This window comes from Montipora capricornis, unplaced genomic scaffold (genome assembly GCF_036669925.1).
Source record: "Montipora capricornis isolate CH-2021 unplaced genomic scaffold, ASM3666992v2 scaffold_455, whole genome shotgun sequence".
NCBI lineage: Eukaryota > Metazoa > Cnidaria > Anthozoa > Scleractinia > Acroporidae > Montipora > Montipora capricornis.
Genome location: NW_027180190.1, coordinates 247,267 through 256,589, shown reverse-complemented (window position 1 = coordinate 256,589; position 9,323 = coordinate 247,267). Strand labels below are relative to the sequence as shown.

The 9,323-nt window shown below is 40.0% G+C and overlaps 1 pseudogene; it reads left to right on the top strand.

Moving 5' to 3' along the window:
- The first annotated feature begins 1,228 nt into the window (after positions 1 to 1,228).
- Positions 1,229 to 2,568, top strand: LOC138036053 (uncharacterized; annotated as a pseudogene).
- The last annotated feature ends 6,755 nt before the right edge of the window (positions 2,569 to 9,323 follow it).

Sequence of the window (9,323 nt, the reverse complement as noted above, 5' to 3'; positions counted from 1 at the left end):
CTTAAAGTCCTTACAAGTTCTTTTCAGCAAACCAGATTTTTGATGGACATAATGTGCGTACTTTTAAATTGATCTGTCGTAAATGTCGCAAAGTTATTTTTTTCTCTGTTTGCTCTTGTTGATATCAAAGTACTTTTTTTCCTTTTTTTTTTTCATTCTGGGCTGGGTTGGGTATTCTAGTTTTGAGGGGTCGGGCTTTTGGGTGTAAATACCTTGAAGGGGACTTACTGTCCTATTGCATTTAACACCCACCTTAGAAATTTCATTCTTGCTAAATTCGTCCCAGTGGGTAAAAAGGAGCCTGTAGCATACGGTATTTGCGCCTCTGTATACATGACAGTTTACCCTCAGATATGAAGCGGATTTGTATTGTCAACAGCCCGGCCTCTTGGTGAAGAAGGTCAACCAGAAGGTAGAATGAAACTTGGGTTTTTCTGTTAGCTCGTTCTCTTTGGTCAGACAAATTAGTAGCCAAAGGAGTTTATAAGGCCAGTAGTTGGTGACAAAATATGAAATAGGAAATACGTGCAATCTTTCCTGTTCGCGAAATTAACTTATTCGAAAATGACGGAAGAATTAAACTCTGTATCACCATGATAGAAGTCAGGAGTCAGTCCAGCGTGTAACTTACTTTACTTACATGAAGTAGACAAACTCGGTAAACTAAGTTTAACTTAAAGGTCGGCACACACGAGGGGACTGGTCCCTGCGACTAGTTCCTGCAACTAGTCCCCTGAAGACTTTACCCGAAGGGACCCGTCGCAGGGACTAGTCACTAGTAGTGTTTACACGCGGGAGCAATTGCACGGAAAGTAGCAAAAACAGGGGGCAAACGATATCATTCTTTCAATCTGCAGCTTTCTTAAGAAACCAAAATTATTCAAATAGCAATGTAGCATTGAAATAAATCAGCTCAGTACAAACCGCAGATTGTTCAGCGAAATTATTCAGTGCCTGAATTGTTGCTGATTCAGTTCGGATATAAGCGGAAAATAACGCTTTGTTGCCGATCAGATGTGGCCAACACAGAGACAAAAAGGGGGGAAAATTCGATCAAGATTTCTAGTACTCATGTAAATTATTTAAAAACTGGTTAAATCCCGAGGAGGAAAGATCAAATAAATTATCCCGGAAGTCACGCAATCGCTTCTGTACATTCTGTTTTCTGGCGGGAATATATGGCGGGAAAATTTCTTTACCAACCGTTTAGACGCTACTGAGGCGAAAGATGGCAAGTAGAGCTAAGAAGAAAAGACTATTATTGCTTATGATGATGATGTTAGAAGAGGAGATGCCAGTCACTTATGAAAGAAGAATGTGGGCTCGACAGTGGCTACTGCGACGAGAAGAGAGAGGCGCGTTTAATACACTTTTTCAGGAACTAGCCGTCGAAGATACCCCTGGATTTAATGAGTATATGAGAATGCCTTATCCAAAATTTGTCGCTTTGGCTGATCTGATTGGGCCATATATTAAGAAGCAAGATACTTGTATGAGAATCTCCATCCCTGCAAGCGAGAGGCTAGCCCTAACGATTCATTTCCTGGCGACGGGTGAGACTTTCCAATCGCTTTCCTTTCAGTTCCGCATTGGAAAGGCAACTGTTAGTGGAATTGTCACGGAGGTGTGTGATGCAATTCATGCTGTGCTTGGAAAAGATTTCCTTCAGACACCCAAGCAAGCTGAAAAGTGGACTGAAATCGCAGAACTGTTCAACTCAAGATGGAACATACCGAACAACATTGGAGCCATCGACGGTAAACGTATTCTTATACAGAAACTTGCTTATGCAGGTTCACACTTCCACGACTACAAGGGAAACGAAAGTATCATTGCCCTTGTAGTTTCAGGGCTTGATTATGAATGTGGGCACCAATGGAAAAAACCCAGATGGACATGCCTGGGGAAGAAGCTCTCTTAAATATGCACTAAATAATTCAGACAATCCATTAACTCGATACCACCTCCGCGTCCACTTCCTGGCTGAACAACTCCAGTTCCTTTTGTTCTCACAGGGGATGAGGCATTTGGGTTATCTAAGTACATGCTAAAACCTTACGCTAGCAAGAATCTCACTGTAGAACAGAGAATTACGAACTACCCCATTTCAAGGGGAAGAATAATTTCCGAAAATATTTTGGGAATTCTGGGGCAGGTGGCGTTGCTTTAGAGTCCCTTTTTTGTTAGCTCCATTTAAAGTAAAGGGAATAACCCTAGCTGCACTTACCCTTCACAACTGGCTAAGAGCTGACACCAGCAGTCGTAACATTTATAGTCCACCCACCCTAGTTGACAGGGAGGACCCTGAGACGGCGGAGGTTATTCCTGGATCATGAAGAGAAGATATCCCAACAGATTCTTTCCTTAATTTACAACCATCAACGTCAAGGAATTGCTCTAATAAAGCTAAAAATATGCGTGAAGAATTCACTCAGTGGTTTAACAATGAAGGTGATCTGTCATGGCAAAGGCATATGTGTGGGCTATAAACCTTTTACACAGGTACACAGGAAGGACATGCCAATCCCAGGGAGTCCCATATCAAGTATTTTACTGCAAAAACAATAAGATCACTTGTTCATGTTTGCCACCCCCACCCACTACAAGAAACCTAAAGACAAACCCCAGAGTATCTGAACCCCTCTAGTTAGGAGGACATGGGCACTACTAAGTATAGCCCCATCATATTGCGTTTACATTTAATAACATAACAGAAATAACATGCGTAATTCTTCAAATGTGTAGCTATTCAAATCTCACCATAGGGAAGGTATTAAAACAGGCTGCATCAGCTGCATTGCAGTTTGAGGGGACCAAAACCAGATGAAACAATTCAGTGTTTATTTTTAAATATAACTTCACAATAACCACAATAAAATAACATTTGTAGGAACAAGTTGTTAGTATTTCTTTGTACAAGCAGATTTTTATAACCTGAGCAGGGTAAAAGAAATCCTCGAAAAGGTCAAAAGACCAATATTTAATATTCACAACAATAAATTTAACTGATTGACATTGAAATGGAGGGTTTGATGGTAATTGAATCTACCATTTTGTATACAAGTCCATATTTGCCATAAAGTGCTATAAAATTCCACCCTCAGCTCCAACATTTGGCAAACTTAGTTGTTTCAGCAGCCACTCTATGAAAAAATGTTCGTGACCGATTGACATAGTCATGTGAAACCTATTGTCAGAGAAGGCAGTCCATATGTTCAAACGTATCCAAATTACAACAAGAGGATTCCCAAAAATTCGTACATGATTATATTAATAAATCAATTTGAAAAACACTGGGCTTTGTGAAAACCCATATTTAAACACAACTACCTTTGCCTTTGAGCATGACATATTGAGACAAGACCATACCTTCGTGTTTCTGGGTATTAGTAATACTCCATGGGTGCAAAGGAATGCATCTGCATGCTTTCATGAGGAGTAGGGATGTTCTGTTGATAACTATTATTTGCTTCACTTGAACTATAGGAAGAAATACTTGGAGCAGGGCTGTATCTACCATGTGTGCTAAATCGAGTTGCAGCACCACTGGCAATCTCCACTTCATCACTCTCTTCTATCTGAAATAATATATCCCCTATGCACTTCCTTGCCTTGCGAATTTTTTTCGGATTTAATTTTGACAAGGTTAAACGCACATAATTTGCAAATGCTGCAACTTCACTATTTTCGATTGAACTATTTTGTCCCTGATGCTTCTCAGGTTGTCTCATTGCCACCACAGCTTCAGAAAACAATTGTAGTTTTCTATCCTCACGGCTGTCTCTTTGCTGCTGTTTAGAAGCCTTCTTAACTTTGGGTTTTGAAGGCTCACTTATGGAATTAAAAGTGACATCTGTATCATCACAGATCACAGTGACGTATTTGAGTTGTTCATAAAATTCCCACGTTGGCGTGTAAATTTCGGCTGTTCCAGCGCCAGATGGTTTCACAGAGGCCTTGGAATGCTCTTGTCTAAATCTTTTCAGCAGTTCTTTCCACTTTTTCTTCATGTCTTCAACATCATACTTGTCCTCAAGTTCTTTCCCCAGTAGATCATACAGCAAATCTTTATTGCTATTCCGGTGGTACTCGGTATTGTTGTGATTCCACAAGCACTCATTTTCTTGGAAGAACGCTATGAGAATTTCTTGGGTCTGACACTCTAATGTTCACCGTAGTATGTTTGAAGTAACTTAAGGACTGACTTAACTTAGTGAAAGTGATCCATTTTTCCCTTTTAGGAGATACATATTTGAAATAATTATTGATCATTCCCAAGTTGGGAGAGGAGCACTTACAGTAGTCAGTAGCGAGCTTACAGGGAGCGTGTTTTACCTTTTCAGTACTATTTTAATAGCTAGGGTCAGTAAGGTAGTGAGTGTGTAGGTTTACCTCATGTTTTGCTAAGAAAGCAATAATGTGATCACGACGATGGTCCCCTTGGAGACGCGGTTATGTTTCAATCTGGGGGTTTGACTGAAAAAGGAAATTCGGTGTTACAAAATATGATATATATATATATATATATAGATACGTAGACTTGAACTAGGTCAAAAACATTTATTTGCTACTCCGAGTTTCATGCTTCTCTCGAAGCAATCATCAGGCAACTGCCAAAATGAAGGAATACATGGTGTTTTAGAGTGATTTTGAAAATAACGGTAGCAATTCACTATAGGCTGGGGTGCATAGCAACGGTTAAACAATACAAACTGTTTCCAGTGAGCTGCTCAAAATAAGTCTTAAATAATTACGCTATTGAGAAGGAATTTCTTTGCATGTCTGCAACTTGTTACAAGCTCATTTCTGTTGTTAAGGGTCGCCAAATCCGGTCTACAAATTATATAGTATTTCTCCCACAAACATAAATTACACTTCTTCGTTACATTTGAATAGGATCTCGCATGCCTAACAATCCGCCATTTAATGCGATAGTCGACTTTCTTGTCTTTCAAACCCCATACATATTTACTAAGTTCAGTGGAATTTCTGTAGCGTTCATTTCTAAAGGAACATGTGTGGTTTCTATAACGTGATTTGAATGATGTGTCGCAAAGACCGATGTAAGTTTGCTTTGACTGAGATGTTGTGACCTCTGCTTGATAGATGGTATTCCGCACGTTGCACTTTCCGTCTAGAGGGCAGGATCTTTTGTCACGGCAGTTGCAAGTGTTGATAGTTTGAGCGGGTGGATTTGATGACTTGTTGATGACGGCTTTATTTTGGTTGGAGATAATTGTTTTTACATTGCTCATGCAGCTATAACTAATTTTGAGAGTGTTCCGGTTGAAAATTCTGTGCAAAGGGTGTGATTTTGGGAAGTGCTTGCCGATTAAGGTGAGGAAACACTTTCCAACTTTTGTTTTGACGTTTTGGCTGTACGGAGGATTGAACCAGGTGATGTTTCTAGGCCTATTCTTCCGGTGTTTGGTTTCTGGAGTTGTTTTTCTGTATGTTAGATTATATATGTAGCCGCTCTTGTTGAGTGCATCTTGGTAGGTTTCTTTCGCTTTATCAAATGATTCTTTGTCGGAAGAAATTTCTGAGAGGCGCTTGTTTATGGATTCCGGTATGTTCTTTAGGATGGATGGGGGATGATTGGATTTCTTGTGAACGTAGAGTGGGATGTTTCCCTCTTTTGTGTAGGGATAGTGCTTTCCAGATTGGAGGTCAAGGGTGACGTCTAAGAAATTTACTTTAGTGATGTTTGCTTCGACTGTGATCTTTAAGTCGTTTTCACGGAAAATTTGGCAGAAGCCCTTCTTGATTCTTTCGATCTGTTGAGGGTTTGAGTTAAAAGCTGCCAAACCGTCGTCTCTATACAGGCCGATGCTGTTGCCATACTTTTTGGTTAGACAGGACAATAAATAACAACCCACTAGTTTGCATGTTTCAGCGCCATCGAAAGATCCCATTGTTATGTCGAATCGGCTGGTAGAGGATTTTTTCTCCCAGGGGCAATCATTGGAAAACAGTAGAGATTGCTTGGAGAGGAAAATGATTTCTCTCTCGTCGGCACTGATGGGTCTGTAGTTGTTGGCGAAGTCGAATGCTTTGGCAAGCAGTTTTTCCGTGATAGAGGGGTAGAAGTCACATACATCAAAGCATATGAATGAGAGGTTTTCTTTGTGCTGTAGGGCGTTGAACCAGTTCAGTACGCTGGTCGTATTTTTCCACTGATTGATTTGTGTCTTTTGGATTATGGTGGTGTTGATCTCGTCTAAGATTCGCTTACTAATTATACCAATCTCGGATTTGGAGGGGTTGATAAGGCGGCATGTTGGATGGTCGTGAAATTCAGGTTTGTGATCTTTCAAGGTTATGAAAGCTTCTTTCTCTGCAAGTTTTTCGATACGGTTGTCTAATCCAAGTTTTTTAGCTACTCTGGCGGATTGGGAGTTTAGTTGGTCTATAACTTTGGGGCATGACTTTTTGTATGTTTTCGTTACATTCTCGGTAATCAGCTTCTCATAGGTTGCAGTGTTCATTGAATAATAATTTGTAGTCTTGTCAGCAGGAATAAGTAGATTATTTGGTTTCTTGATTTTTGTTTCGATGTCGGTGTATAATGTTCTCTGGAAATTGCATTTGGAGGCGTTGTCATCAAATTCAATGTTATGAATTAGTTTCAACATACCTTCTTCGAAAGGAATCAGTTCATTTATCTTTGGGGGTGTTTCTTGACTTAAATCCATAGGTTTCCTTGGTTGATGTTTCAGCTTGCCCGGATAGGAAGTAGTGTGCTTTCCAACGTAATCGCCGCAGAACATGTTCAGTTTTTTGATTAGTCGTTTCATGTATTCATTTCTTGGTGGCAGTGGAATGTTCTTGGTAGAGTAATTCAAGTTGATCTTTTCCATAGTAGTGGACGATGAAACAATTACAGTGCTCAACAAGTTGGAGCTTATAAAATGAAATGACGTGATAAATTGATCATCAGCTAAAAGTGCTCAATGGGTTTACCAGAGCTTTGAATAGATACGTAGACTTGAACTAGGTCAAAAACATTTATTTGCTACTCCGAGTTTCATGCTTCTCACGAAGCAATCATCAGGCAACTGCCAAAAAGAAGGAATACATGGTGTTTTAGAGTGATTTTGAAAATAACGGTAGCAATTCACTATAGGCTGGGGTGCATAGCAACGGTTAAACAATACAAACTGTTTCCAGTGAGCTGCTCAAAATAAGTCTTAAATAATTACGCTATTGAGAAGGAATTTCTTTGCATGTCTGCAACTTGTTACAAGCTCATTTCTGTTGTTAAGGGTCGCCAAATCCGGTCTACAAATTATATAGTATTTCTCCCACAAACATAAATTACACTTCTTCGTTACATTTGAATAGGATCTCGCATGCCTAACAATCCGCCATTTAATGCGATAGTCGACTTTCTTGTCTTTCAAACCCCATACATATTTACTAAGTTCAGTGGAATTTCTGTAGCGTTCATTTCTAAAGGAACATGTGTGGTTTCTATAACGTGATTTGAATGATGTGTCGCAAAGACCGATGTAAGTTTGCTTTGACTGAGATGTTGTGACCTCTGCTTGATAGATGGTATTCCGCACGTTGCACTTTCCGTCTAGAGGGCAGGATCTTTTGTCACGGCAGTTGCAAGTGTTGATAGTTTGAGCGGGTGGATTTGATGACTTGTTGATGACGGCTTTATTTTGGTTGGAGATAATTGTTTTTACATTGCTCATGCAGCTATAACTAATTTTGAGAGTGTTCCGGTTGAAAATTCTGTGCAAAGGGTGTGATTTTGGGAAGTGCTTGCCGATTAAGGTGAGGAAACACTTTCCAACTTTTGTTTTGACGTTTTGGCTGTACGGAGGATTGAACCAGGTGATGTTTCTAGGCCTATTCTTCCGGTGTTTGGTTTCTGGAGTTGTTTTTCTGTATGTTAGATTATATATGTAGCCGCTCTTGTTGAGTGCATCTTGGTAGGTTTCTTTCGCTTTATCAAATGATTCTTTGTCGGAAGAAATTTCTGAGAGGCGCTTGTTTATGGATTCCGGTATGTTCTTTAGGATGGATGGGGGATGATTGGATTTCTTGTGAACGTAGAGTGGGATGTTTCCCTCTTTTGTGTAGGGATAGTGCTTTCCAGATTGGAGGTCAAGGGTGACGTCTAAGAAATTTACTTTAGTGATGTTTCCTTTGACTGTGATCTTTAAGTCGTTTTCACGGAAAATTTGGCAGAAGCCCTTCTTGATTCTTTCGATCTTTTGAGGGTTTGAGTTAAAAGCTGCCAAACGGTCGTCTCTATACAGGCCGATGCTGTTGCCATACTTTTTGGTTAGACAGGACAATAAATAACAACCCACTAGTTTGCATGTTTCAGCGCCATCGAAAGATCCCATTGTTATGTCGAATCGGCTGGCAGAGGATTTTTTCTCCCAGGGGCAATCATTGGAAAACAGTAGAGATTGCTTGGAGAGGAAAATGATTTCTCTCTCGTCGGCACTGATGGGTCTGTAGTTGTTGGCGAAGTCGAGTGCTTTGGCAAGCAGTTTTTCCGTGATAGAGGGGTAGAAGTCACATACATCAAAGCATATGAATGAGAGGTTTTCTTTGTGCTGTAGGGCGTTGAACCAGTTCAGTACGCTGGTCGTATTTTTCCACTGATTGATTTGTGTCTTTTGGATTATGGTGGTGTTGATCTCGTCTAAGATTCGCTTACTAATTATACCAATCTCGGATTTGGAGGGGTTGATAAGGCGGCATGTTGGATGGTCGTGAAATTCAGGTTTGTGATCTTTCAAGGTTATGAAAGCTTCTTTCTCTGCAAGTTTTTCGATACGGTTGTCTAATCCAAGTTTTTTAGCTACTCTGGCGGATTGGGAGTTTAGTTGGTCTATAACTTTGGGGCATGACTTTTTGTATGTTTTCGTTACATTCTCGGTAATCAGCTTCTCATAGGTTGCAGTGTTCATTGAATAATAATTTGTAGTCTTGTCAGCAGGAATAAGTAGATTATTTGGTTTCTTGATTTTTGTTTCGATGTCGGTGTATAATGTTCTCTGGAAATTGCATTTGGAGGCGTTGTCATCAAATTCAATGTTATGAATTAGTTTCAACATACCTTCTTCGAAAGGAATCAGTTCATTTATCTTTGGGGGTGAGTTTCTTGACTTAAATCCATAGGTTTCCTTGGTTGATGTTTCAGCTTGCCCGGATAGGAAGTAGTGTGCTTTCCAACGTAATCGCCGCAGAAAATGTTCAGTTTTTTCGATTAGTCGTTTCATGTATTCATTTCTTGGTGGCAGTGGAATGTTCTTGGTAGAGTAATTCAAGTTGATCTTTTCCATAGTAGTGGACGA